Source organism: Lissotriton helveticus, chromosome 12, assembly GCF_964261635.1.
Source record: "Lissotriton helveticus chromosome 12, aLisHel1.1, whole genome shotgun sequence".
Taxonomy (NCBI): domain Eukaryota; kingdom Metazoa; phylum Chordata; class Amphibia; order Caudata; family Salamandridae; genus Lissotriton; species Lissotriton helveticus.
The window spans coordinates 898,960,106-898,972,371 of NC_136073.1; positions in this window are offsets into that span (position 1 = coordinate 898,960,106).

A 12,266-nucleotide genomic window follows, 5' to 3' on the forward strand; every position below is an offset into this window, starting at 1 on the left:
TCAGTAGTGACTCCAGCAGCAGTGACCGTGAACTGTGACAGCTACACAGCCCATTGAAATACTCACCACTTCAGTAACAGCTACACTGCCCATTGAAATACTCACCACTTCAGTTGTGAACCCAGTGACCTTGAACAATGACAGCTACACTGCCCATTAAAATACTCACCACTTCAGTAGTGACCCCAGTAGCAGCGACCGTGAACAATGACAGCTACAATGCCCATTGAAATACTCACCACTTCAGTAGTGACCCCAACAGGAGTGACCGTGAACAATTACCTCAGCAGGAGTGACCGTGAACAATGACAGCTACACTGCCCATTGAAATACTCACCACTTCAGTAGTGAACGCAGCAGCAGCGACCGTGAACAATGACAGCTACACTGCCCATTGAAATACTCACCACTTCAGTAGTGACCCCAACAGGAGTGACCGTGAACAATGACCTCAGCAGGAGTGACCGTGAACAATGACAGCTACACTGCCGATTGAAATACTCACCACTTCAGTAGTGTCCCCAGCAGCAGTGGCTGTGAACAATGACAGCTACACTGCCCATTGAAATACTCACCACTTCAGTAGTGACCCCAGCAGCAGTGGCTGTGAACAATGACAGCTACACTGCCCATTGAAATACTCACCACTTCAGTAGTGACCCCAGCAGTAGCGACCATGAACAATGACAGCTACAATGCCCATTGAAATACTCACCACTTCAGTAGTGCCACAGCAGCGACCATGAACAATGACAGCTACAGTGCCCATTGAAATACTCACCACTTCAGTAGTGACCCACGCAGCAGCGACCGTGAACAATGACAGCTAAAATGTCCATTGAAATACTCACCACTTCAGTAGTGACCCACTGTTGGACCTGGCCCTCTTGGCAGGGTCATCCCTAAACTTTTTGCCTTCCTCCAATACTCTCTCTGACCTGTTTATGTTGGTTTAATAACTCTGGGCACTTTACCACTGCTGACCAGTGCTAAAGTGCATATGCTCTCCCTGTGCAAATTATAACTGTGATTGATATTCCTGATTGGTTCATTGGATTTACTGTCAGTCCCTAGTAAAGTGCACCAGGAGTGCCAGGGCTTGTGAATGCCAATACTGCTAGTGGGCCTGCAGCGCTGGTTGCGCCACCCACAGAAGCAGCTTTAAAATGTGTCTAGGGTCTGCCACTGCAGAACCTGCGTGCAGTCTGGTACTGTCATGCTGGCTGGGCAAGTGCACACACTTGCCAGCCCCTAAACCTTCCCTTAACTTCATATTAGTCACCCCTATGGTAGGCCCAAGGGCAGGGTGCATTGTAAGTGTAAGGTAGGACATGCTCTGATGAGTGTGGCATGTCCTAATAGTGAATTACTACCAAATTCGTTTTTCACTATTGTAAGGCTACCTGTTCCCTTTAGGCCAGATGAGCTGCTGGAATTATTACACTCTATAATCCCAGCTGGCTCAGGGAACATGGTAGAAAATCATGTTTAGTATGCCTGAACTCAGAATAATAAAATACTTCTTTTAGTAAAGTTTATTTTAATATCCTGTGTTTGCAAATGCTACTTTTAGAAAGTTAGCATTTGCTTGCCTAACCATTTCAGCCCGCCTCTGCTTGGATGTGTATCTGACTGTCTGGGTTGTGTGAGTGACAGGGCTGGGGGGATGACAGGTGGTGAATGCAAGGATTACACCTTAGTGGGAGGTAGGAGTTTCCCTGGACTCTTCATCAGGCTGTGCTCTGCCACCACAATGCTGGCTCCGCCCCCCTGGGGAGCGACTAATGACTCAGCCGGCACCTGGCCCAGGAAGGGCGAAGCACTGTCAACAAGGTACTCCTGGCTGCCCCTGTCCCCACAATGCTGGCTCCGCCCCCCTGGGGAGCGTCTGATGTGCCTGCCCACACACTGAAAGCAGAAGCCAGAAGTACACCCAACAAGTGCTCAGAGACTGAGAGCAGTTATGCAAAGGCCCCCCTGGCCTGTGAGAACAAAAGAAACTCTGTATAAAAGTATGAGCCCTGCTCCTTGTAAATCAGAATCCTGTTTTACCACGAAGAACCTCTACCCGACTAGAAGGAGAAGAAGACGCTGGAAGGACTGGCCTGCTGCTTGCCTTGCTGAGGAAGGAGAGGAAAAGACTTGCTGAGAAAAGACTTTGCTGCTTTGTGCTCTAAACATTCTCCAAGGGCTTGAGTGAGCTTGCCCCCTAAACTGAACCCCAGGACCAGTGGGTTCAAAGTGCCTTCGCTCGCTTTTATCTGGCCGTGTGCTTCCCTGCTGGAGCTGAGACCTTGTGCCCCTTCGCCCCCTCCTAGGGCCGTGACACCCAGGAGCCTGCCAGCCCGTGTCCTGTGAGAGCCTCGCTCTGCTCAGAGTCGCTCTCTTCCCCGTGGACCGGGCCGCCTGCTCCCCTGTTGCCGCCTGCTACTGGAGCGCGTCGTGTGCTCCCTCTCGCCCCTCCCGCTGGAATTCCTCGTCTGAGGGTGATCTACGCCTCGGGCAGCCGCCGTACGTCTACAGCGTACCCGGCCGCCCCGCTTCGCCCTTTGCCCCGAGGAGAGGCCGTGCCGCCCCCTGAAGTGCTCCCAGTACGTGTGGTACTGCAGGAGCCGGGCCGCACCTGCCTCCTGAAGCCGCCGCCGCCTAAAAGTCCGGCGGTGTCCCCGCCGCATACTAGAAGAGTGCGGGCCGTCCCTGCTTCCCTGGGACTTCAAGGAAAGGAACGTCTCGTCATCGGGCTCGGGGCCCGCAACGCCTTCTTTCCCCGCTTCGGGCTGCCAACACACCAAGGTACTGTACCTCTCACCCGCGGTGCGAGCCGCTCTTCTAACCGGGCTTGCACCGCTCTGTGTGTCACTGCAGCGCCCCCCCCCTCGTGAGCGCCGCTCTGTGGGTCTGAAAGCAGCAGCGCGAGCCATCCTGACAGAGTCTCGCGCCGCTCTGTGCCCGCTGGCCCCCCTTGGCAGTTCCCAGACCCGTGCTTCCCCAGTGCGAGTCCCGCATAGCCGGTGAGACCCGCACGGGTTACCAGACCCGACAGTGCCGAACGCGCCTCACGCGGGAAGCGTGAGTTCGGGCAGGTCGAGCCCGTAGCTCGAGTCACAGTGAGCCGGGAGTATCGAGGAGGCCCTGGGCAATCATAAAAGAAGGGGGAAAGCGGGAAGATACCCCCAGAGTGCCCCCAGAGGCTAGGAGGACTATTGAACTTGAGAAAACCATAAAAGAAGTGAATTAACAAGGAAATCCCCATTGAAGCTTGGACTAAAAAGAGAAGTTTGCCTATTTACAATCTGTGGTGATACAAAAACGTTATTGGTCTTGTGAATAAGTCTGAACTGCATATATATATATATTTTTACATAAAGAATCGTATTTTGATATATATCCACAGCCTGGTGTCCATTTGTGGGGGGATTGGTACATTTTGCTGTGTGTGTGTGATTACAAATGCTTAACTGAATAACGCCTGAAGAATAGCCTTGGCTGCTCACGCCACGCACCTAGAGGGTGAGCAAGGGTAATTCTAAGGGGTCATCCTTTGCCCTGACTTAGAGGAGAGGGTCCCTGCTTGTCACAAGTGCATGCTTGCGCCAACCAGAGACCCCCAATTCTAACACCCACGCAGCAACGACCGTGAACAATGACAGCTAAAATGCCCATTGAAATACTCACCACTTCAGTAGTGACCCACACAGCAGCGACCGTGAACAATGACAGCTAAAATGCCCATTGAAATACTCACCACTTCAGTAGTGACCCCAGTAGCAGCGACCGTGAACAATGACAGCTACAATGCCCAATGAAATACTCACCACTTCAGTAGTGACCCCAGCAGCAGCGACCATGAACAATGACAGCTTCACTGCCCATTGAAATACCACTTCAGTAGTGACCCCAGGAGTGACCGTGAACAATGACCCCAGCAGGAGTGACAGTGAACAATGACAGCTACACTGCCCATTGAAATACTCACCACTTCAGTAGTGACCCCAGCAGGAGTGACCGTGAACAATGACAGCTACACTGCCCATTGAAATACTCACCACTTCAGTAGTGACCCCAGCAGCAGCGACCGTGAACAATGACAGTGATAGAGATCGCAGGTCACCCGGCCAATACATTTTTTCACCATACACGTACCAGGCCCATATTCTTCCAATTCATCACCTACATTAATCGGGTGACCTAACAATTCTACTACCAGTAACCCTGGTTCCTTCCTATTTATTTCTAGTGTACCTGACTTACCAATCCACCGTTACAGGTACCTAAGATCCACAATGGATCAGGGAGCTAGCTGGAAAAGAAAGGCAGGCAAAATACAAAACCCAACTTATTTCTATTTCGCATTAAATGATCACAGACAACTGGGAAGTTTTAAAAGTTTATCTAGAAATCAGGTTCGGAAATCAGCAAGTTTACAGTTAAAAGGCAATCAATAATCAAGATAACGAAAAGAACATAGCCATAGAGGAACAGTGTCAGAGCAACCATTTATGAGTCTATAAGAAAGTTATAACAATGCAATCTACTAGTAGATTTTTTGAAACGTTGATCACGAACAAGACTTTACTGTTGGGAAAAAATACTGCAAGGTAAGGATTGGAAATCCTATACATCTATAGGAGGGGAAAAATGGAACACGCTATAGTTCTAGCATCATTACGTAAATCAGATTTCAGGAGAAATTTATATACCACAGTTATGTTTCATAAACAGTATGGAGAGAATTGTGTTCTAAAAGGCAGGGGAACATAGGAACATGCTAAGGAAAGTATACTGTATGACTTTATAATAGGTTGCGGAAAGCATGGAAAATCAACATATGCAAAGAAATGTCTTTATTAAAGCAAAGACAGGAAAATAGAAGGTGCAATGAAGAGTTTTCGCACTATATTTACCTAGAAAGGTGTGCAGACCAACCCTGGCCACGGATCAGTCAAGGACAGGAAATACCCCAAGGAAGGACAGTCATCTATGGGACAGCAGGTGCAGATGGGACACCCCAGGACAGGACAGGAAAACCAGATTAGGATCAGGACAGGACCACCAAGGCACGACCAGCACCCGCAGTTCGGAAGCAACGCCTGCGCTCCACCCTCTCTGCAGCTAACAGTCAGAACCCCGATTGGGTTAGCGAACTCCCCAGCAAAGTGCTCCGCCAGCACTTAAGGTTTAGTAAAACCTTTAAAGTCTAAGGTCAAATTCGGACAGAGTGCTCCGCAGCGCTCTGTATTCAGTCACCTATTGAGTGCGTTGGGTCAGTGACAGGTCAGCTACTCAGACAAGTCGGACAATTTCTCTAGCTGAATCTAGGCTAGATATACTGTTTTCGGGTCAGTGTACCACCCCACAATGTTGCAAAGTGTCAGAATCCCCAATTTTGATTGGTCCACAAGTAGGATAAGTTAACACACCAATCAGAACAAACTTCTACAAGCTCGGTTTTGCATTTTAAGGATCCGCCTAGTGAATTTGGGGTTCCCATGAGAGAATACACAGAATACAATAGGAAAAATTTCATTGTAACAATTTCAGTACATTCGAATCCCTCTCGCTGGGTCAGAGGTGGCTTTCGCAGGAGCATCTTGACTTGTGGCTGCCAACTGGCTGGGTTCCACTTCTCAAGGCTACCTTCTCCCAGGCTGCGCGACATGCGCAGAAGGGACCTTCAAGATGGTTCTCGTCTCATTCAGACCCCCCCAATTATCGCGGTACATGAAAAGTAAGCGAAAACAAATTAAAACATAGAAATAAATGATTTCACAATATACCATGAGTAGTTACTTTATACTTCTTACTATAAAAATATACTATGCTATTATGAATTAGTGCAACAGACATTAACACGAGAGCATCTGCGCAAGCTTCACCATGTGAGTATTTCAGACAGCCATATTAGAGGCAAATACGCATGCGCACATTTTCCCACCACAACTGCGACTACATCACGTCACGTGAGTGTGACTAACGCATGCGCAGTAGTAAATTCCCAAGCGACGGCCATTTTAAGACAAGGATTAATCGTATTAGTATGACACATAGGCAAGCATCACTAAGATACATGTATACCAAAAATAAAAGAAATTAGTAAGACATACAATTTGGATTACAGAGTTATAAATGAATCGAGGTTCCTGATTTCAGCAAGTCGCGTAATGTGCGAAATCTTGCTTCATCAATCCCCTCTTTGATGATATTTACTATCATCACAACTTAATGGAACCAGATGCCAACTTTTCTCACACTTTGTGCAGTTCGATTTCTTCCAATATCCTATTCAATTTCTCTTTCACATCTTTATTAGGGTGAGAATTCTTCACCCTTTTGTAAATTTGATTATTCAAGTTTTCCAATTCTAGTTCATCCACACTCCGTTTCACACCTCTCTTATTCACAGCGTATTTCTTTGTGTGTTTGCGACATTTGCAGCAGACAAATATGAGGAAAATGATGAAACCTATCACTCCAATTGGCATCAGTACCTTAAACAATAAACTTTTACCTAAATTAACAAACCAATGACCTACATTGGAGAGACCATCGACAAGTCTCTTCCAGGTACTGTCAACCTCCAGTGGTTTGAATTCCTTTTCCAAATTAGTAATGTTTTTCACATATCTTTTGATCTGTACACTTTTATCCGGTATGTAAGTGCAACAATGTTGCGCCTTCAGCATCCGGCAGATTCCGCCCTCTTTTGCTAATAAGGTGTCAAGCGCAAGTCTGTTCTGCAAAACCATTGATCTGATCGCAACCATTTCAGTATTGACCAGCAGAAATCCATGAGCTGTGTCAGTAGACAACACATCCACTATAGTGGTTAATTTGCAAATTCTGTGTGTGTTCAGAACCACTCCCACTCCAGCTATCAGTGCACTAAAAATACTACCCATTATTTCACCTACGCTTTCTCTTTTACTACGCATTAAGCCATTAGTGTTTTCATTGCTTCCAGCAATTTCCTTCACATGGTATATTTTCGGGAAGACAATGCCAAAGTAGCAGCTTCCATACCAGTGATCCGGCAATTTGAAATAAGCCATGTTTCCACATATATAATAAATGCCGGGAAACACAGGTTCTGACCCATTTTTGAAACCCCAACCTCCAATTACCTTGTAATTGTGTTCACATTGACTGGAACCAATGAAAATGTTATTATAATAACTAGTCCTCTCGCGATGAAGACAGAGTTTCCCTTTCCTTTCGAAATCCAGCAACAAAGCAGGACCACTCCCACCATTTGAGGTGCTTTCCATGTTTTCAGCCCATTTAGGAGTTTTCTGTCTTTTATCATTTGCTTTTCTTTGGAAACTCTCCCTTCTTTTCTCTGCCATGTTTAAAAACATTTTCTCTTGTTCATGTAAGGAACAGGTCAAATTATCTCTATGTGCTTCATTCAAATCTATAGTACCTATAGTCAGAAAGTACTCTCCCATATAACGTGTAACATCACTTTTAGTATGTACAGGATTCAAATTTCCACGTGTGGGAAGTTCAGAAAATATCACGTCTGAGTTAGAATAGTAGTACTGTAACGGTCCTCTTTTGTAAAATAAACTAGCTAAAATGCTACAGGAAATTCCATAGGTCAATGGTAGGTGATGGTAAGTCACGCCTTCAGCTACAGAAGTAGGTAGCTTCATGCAGACATAGCAATCTTCTATTTCCATAGTTTCTACATAGTGCACTAAAAGATTAGCGAAAACATTTAACTGTGTCTGGTTTTTAACTCCATGATAATGTCGTCCTTCCTCATCTGATGCTTCTAAGTCTCGTTTTGTTTGTCTGAGTGCTTTTTCACGTCTTTCTACACTTCGTGTTGTCAGTTCTTCAGTGTCAGTGGTCACAGTCTGAGTAGGGTCAATATTAGTATTTTTGCTCACCATATAAGGAATGAAAATTGTTAGTCCTATCCAAATTATTAACACTATAGCTATGCTACATATACATACTCTGCAGCATGTTTTGCAACAACTGCGTCTAGGCCTTCCATTCACATTTGAATCAGACATTTTCGTTCAGAAGAAGATTTCTCAACCCCTCTTTGTAACTCTGCACAGGTAGCTTACCCTGTACAACTTCAGGCTGGTTCGTCTTCCTCGGCAGAATAATCAGCTGTCTGTTCTTCGTCACTTTCGTCAGTAATATCAAGATCTTCGAATTCTTCTAATACTAAATAGGTCCATTCAGGATCTTGGTATTTTTCGTTCAGTCTTTTTATTCGTTCACTCCTCCTTTGTGAACCTTCTCCAGCTTGCTCTGTAATACGAGGACTATTCCTTCTTTCTGCAAGTTTCTCCTCTATTGTTTTTATTCTCAGTCTTAGTTTTTTAATATATCTTGGTTCGATATGTTTCTTTTTCTTGAGTCTTTTAGTTGGCACTGCGATTTGGCTGTCTTCTAATGCTCTTTTATTTTCGTTTGTTTGAGGCACTTCTGATTCTTTCCTTCCTGTCTGACTAGTTCCAGGTCTTGTCTCTATTTCTTCTGCCTGGGTACTAAGCTGGCCTTGTTCAGGTATATTCTGGGTTTTACTTTCGAGTGTCTCTGTTTCTGTGTCCTGAACACGTTCTTCTATTTCTATCTGATCCTGTTCAAGCACTTCGATCCCTTGATTTTCTTCTGCTCGAACCTTTTCACTAGTTCTAGTCTGACCCCTTTCAATTTCAGGAGTTAATGGAGGTGTGTCAATCACCTGTTTTGTCCCTGTCTGACCTTCCTCTTCTTCCTCAGATTTGACGTGAATCTCAATAATCTGAGGTTCTTCGCCTGTGCCTATCTCTTCCTCTCTATTCCACTCTCTATCTTCGTAGGTTCGCTCTCTTGTTCTGATTGGGTCTTCGGTCAGGTCGATTAGGGGTATCCAATCCTCTTGACTGGTGCTCAGCTGTTCGTCATCAGCTACTTCAGGACCCACGTCTGCAGACCCCTCAGCTGGACAACCTTCAGCGTCAGTCTTCTTGTCTGGAATCACCTTCTGGGTATGACTGGCATGGATCCACTTTGGAACACCAGCACACTTCACTGCTGTTGTGGTCACCAGTATTATTTGGCGTTTTTCTCCCCACCTCGGTGCAAGGCAACTCGAACGAGTGTGTTTCTTGATTCTAACCCAGTCGCCAGGAACCAATTTGTGGACTGGAGTTGTTGGATTGGCGACGGCGTCTTCCTCAATCTGGCGAGAGATAGAACGCACTTGGTCACCTAGTTGCTTGCAGTACTCAAGTACCAAATCATCAGAAATGTTTAACAATTTGTATCCTGGTACCCATGCTTGTCTCATCACTCTTCCCATCAGGATTTCATGAGGACTCAGGCCTGTCTTTTGGTCTGGAATACTTCTGAGTCCCATCAGAACAAGAGGCAATGCATTTATCCAGTTCATGCCAGTAGAATCACACATTTTTGCTAATCTCGATTTTATAGTGCCATTTATTTGCTCTACTACTCCAGAAGCCTCTGGACGATAAGCACAGTGCAGTTTTTGGGTGATCTGGAATGCTTTACAGAGCTGATCGATTATCTCATTCTGAAAATGTTTGCCTCTATCTGATTCAATTGTGACTGGAACCCCGAACCTAGGTATCAATTCTTGTAGTAACAATTTGGCTACTGTTATGGCGTCACTCTGTTTGGTAGGGTAGGCTTCCACCCATTTTGAAAACAGGCAGACAACGACAAGGACATATCTTTTTCCCTCACAACGAGGCATGGTGATGAAGTCAATCTGTATTCTCACAAAGGGACCCCCTGATTTCCCAATTTTTCCCAGTTCAACTACTGTTCTTTTGCCAGCGTTGAACTGCTGACATGTCAAGCACCTCTGGCAGAGTGACTCTGCTACTTTCCTGAACTTCGGATTGTACCATGTTTGTTGGAAAACCAGAACCATGGCGTCCCTACCAGTGTGTGAATCTCCATGTATCAGTCTGGCCATAGAAGCAAGCAGATGCCTAGGCAACACAGGCATACCATCTGGGCCCACAATGACACCATCCTCACTTCTTGGTCGACAACCAAGTTTCCTCCACTTCTCTTTCTCTTCCGATGGCACAGCATGCTGCCAATCTTTCACCTCTTCCCAAGTAGGCACCTCTTCAAACACCATAAGTTGGCAGCTGTTTCCAAGTCCCCCCGGTTTAATATTTACAGACAGGCGATTTTTTGCACAATGTCTGGCCACCTCATCAGCAAAATAATTTCCCAAAGATACAGAGTCAAGGCCCTTTTTATGAGCCGCACATTTGACCACTGCCAATTCCTTTGGTAATTGGATTGCCTCCAGTAAATCTTGTACCACCTTCCCATTTCTGATGGGAGTACCTGAAGAAGTCAGAAACTCCCTCTGTAGCCACAATTGGCCAAAGTCATGCACAACCCCATAACAGTACTGACTGTCAGTATATACTGTTATTCTTTTGTTTTTCCCAATTTTGCAGGCTCTTACCAATGCAATCAATTCGGCTACTTGTGCAGACTTCACTCCATATAAACAGGATGCCTCTTTAATGCTGTCTAAAGCGACTACAGCATAAGCAGCACTTAGGCCTACTAGCTCGTGTCTCATACATGAGCCATCCACAAACAGTTCCTCATCATTAACAGGCAAAGGTACTTCTTTAATGTCTGGGCGTGGTTTAGTACTGAATTCTGTCAAATCTATGCAGTCATGTTCGTTCTCTCCCTCGTCTTCTACAACCATTGAGTCAGGGAGTAGGGTGGCTGGATTCAGGATATTACACCGAGTCATGACCACATTTGCAGCACCCACGAGAATCCTCTCGTATTTAGTCAGCCGACTAGGGGTGAGATACTGGGTCTTAGTTCGGGTTAGTAAAATTACAACTGCATGAGGAACATACACAGTGACAGGATGTCCCATTACAATGGATTCACTCTGCTCTAAACTTGTGCAAGTTGCAGCTACTGCTTTCAGACATCCGGGTAATCCAGCAGCTACTGGATCCAAGGGGGCAGAAAAATAGGCCACTGGTCGTCTAGCCAGACCATGTTCCTGTGTTAAGACTGACAATGCACAATTGTCACGTGTGTCACAAAACAGTGCAAACTCCTTAGAATAGTCAGGCATCCCTAAAGCAGGGGCTGTACACAGGCAGTCTCGTAATTTAGTGAATGCTGTTAAGCTTTCATCGTCCCATTCAACTGGGTCCTTTGCTCCTTTCTTTGTCATTTTTATCAAAGGCTTTGCCAGGACTGCGAATCCCACAATCCATTGCCTGCAGTAACCTACAACCCCAAGGAACATTCTGATCTCTTTCTGAGTACGGGGTAACTGCATCTTTTGAATTATTCTGACTCTCTCTGAAGTGACTTTTCTGATGCCTTTTTCTATCTGGTGCCCCAGATATTTCACTGACTTTGAACAGAACTGCAATTTTTACGGGGCCACTTTATGTCCCTTTTCACCTAGGTGATTCAGCAAGGCAATGGTGTCAATCACACAATCTCTATGACTTTTAGACGCCACCAAGAGGTCGTCTATATATTGCACCAAAACAGACTTCCCAGGTAAGACTAAGGATTCAAGGCACTTTTTCAGGATCTGATTAAAGATAGAGGGGCTTTCTGTGTACCCCTGGGGGACCGGATTCCAAACATACACGTGACTGTCGAAAGCAAATGAGAAAAGAAATTTGCTGTCTGGATGCAATGGGATCGAAAAGAATGCGTGACATAGGTCTATCACGGTAAACCACTCAGCATCCCAGGGAATCTGATATAGGATCACTGCTGGGTTTGGAACAATAGGACAACAAGGAACCACTATTTTGTTTACCTTTCTCAGGTCCTGCACTACTCTGTACTTGCCGCTAGGTTTCTTGATTCCAATTATGGGTGAGTTACACGGACTACTCATCACTTCTTGTATGATGTTGGCTTCTAGCAACTTTTGTATTTCAATCGCAACTCCTGCTCTCACTTCGGCACTCATCTTGTATGGCTTGGTATTGGGGTAAACTGCATTTTCTTTCATGGCTATTTGTATTGGGTCTACATTGGCCATTAGTCCTACATCTTTTCCAGTAAAGTCCCATACTTCTGATTTCACTGTCTTTTGAAGTTCTTCGGGTAAGTCTTGTATAGTCATTCGTTTAATCTCTGAGTCAGGTCTTATTAACATTAATTTATATATGCCATCCTCGTCTGGGGTTTGAATTTCAACGCCTTTTGGTGTGCAAAAGATGGTGCAGTTCATTTTACACAACAAATCACGTCCCAATAAGTTTACTGGACTG